Raw genomic sequence first — 1683 nt, 5'->3', positions numbered from 1 at the left:
TTACCCAAAAAAAAAAAAAAAAAAAAAAAAAATGAATATCACCTGTTTCTCTTTACCCTTTTAAATGTGACTACTAGGAAATTTGAAATTGCAAATTGTAAACATGTGGCTTTCATTATATTTCTATTGGACAGAGCTGTTCTAGCCCCATGCTGCTTTATTTCCCTTCATAGGCATTATTACCACCAGACGTTAGATGACATATTTCTACTTCATTTATTATTAGTCTCTCCCACTGGGCTGTAAGCTCCGTGATGTCAGTGACTTTATTTCCTGTTCACCACTCTAACCCCAGTGCCCAGAACAGTGCCTGGTGCAGAACAGTTACTCCAGATCTGTTATATGAATGGATGAGAAATGAACAAAACCAACTAGACTAGAGAGTCTCTCGGGCCCTTTCATCTTTGTGATTGTATCATTTGTATGTCTGACAATTGCTTAAAAATATGTTTTTGTAAAAAGTGGAATCCATGTGTGTATTCTAACTTTAATCTATACCCTCCAAGTGGTTAGATAATATTCAGTGTCCTACTTAGAAATCCACACTCTAGTGGAGACTGCTTAAGCTTTTCAAATACAGAAATCTATATCAGGGGTTTCTTAATTAGCATTAGGAATGTCAAAGATAACTACTCACTGTTGGAGAAAGAGCAGTGCTCCAAGTAGCTTATCTAGAAAGACTATACAGTCCAACTTGCTTGCAGAACAAAGAAGAATCAGCAAGTTTGGCAGCACTGTACCATGCAGCGTGCTTGTGGGATTCACCCCTCCTACCTCTTAGACTTAGAAGAATTGATTGTGCCTAACTTGCTAATAAATACAAGTCTGGCAGAATTTGGTCTAAGACCTGCTTTCATAATGGCATACCCCTTGGTAGCAAGGTAAGGGGGAATCAAGTGTATGCCCCCAATCCCACCCCGTCTACCTCTGATCCCTGGGGGCAGCTGATATTTATGAAAAGAAACTGATGGTTGTTAAACCAACAGACTGGCTTGGGCCTGGTAGTGAGAGACTGTTAGACCTCATCCCAGATGCTTCATCTTCAGGATCTCCCTCTGAGTAACAGAGCCCTGACCCTAGCTCAAACAATGCCTATCTGCACTTTGGCTGCAGTGCTTCTGGTCTCTTCCATGCCTGTTGCAACAAGCTGCTGCCGGGGTGGCAGGTAGCACGTCCACAGCATCAGAGGTCAGGGTGAGTTGCTCAATCTGAGCCAAATGTTTAAAGGCAGCCGACATTCACACGGTCAGGCCTCTGGAATTAACTGTGGGCCTTTAGTCCCCCTTTGGAGAACAGAGAGCTTCAGTGTGTATTAACTCGGGGTAGGCCTGGCTCCAGGTTCCCAGCCCATCTCAGGGTGTTGCCGGTGGGCTGTGAATACACAGACACACACACACACACACACACACACACACACACACACAAACACAGAGCATTGTCCAGTGGCTAAAAAAAACAATATGTTTCTCCCAAGCATTTACCATATTTTGTATGCATATAGATAAATACGTTTCCTTTTGATTGTTACTGACTTCATGAAAACTTCTCGCCAATATCTGAATCCATAGATCCTAAAGGAACAAATGCTATCCTTCAGGGTCCCCAGTACTCAAAGGCTGGGTTCTACTGAACTAATGATAAACTTTTGAGCTAGAGGAGAGTTTAAAGAGCAAAAATCAGTGA

The sequence above is a fragment of the Lipotes vexillifer genome, unplaced genomic scaffold (genome assembly GCF_000442215.2).
Source record: "Lipotes vexillifer unplaced genomic scaffold, Lipotes_vexillifer_v1.1 scaffold134, whole genome shotgun sequence".
Taxonomy (NCBI): Eukaryota; Metazoa; Chordata; class Mammalia; order Artiodactyla; family Lipotidae; genus Lipotes; species Lipotes vexillifer.
This window is presented reverse-complemented; position numbering follows the sequence as displayed.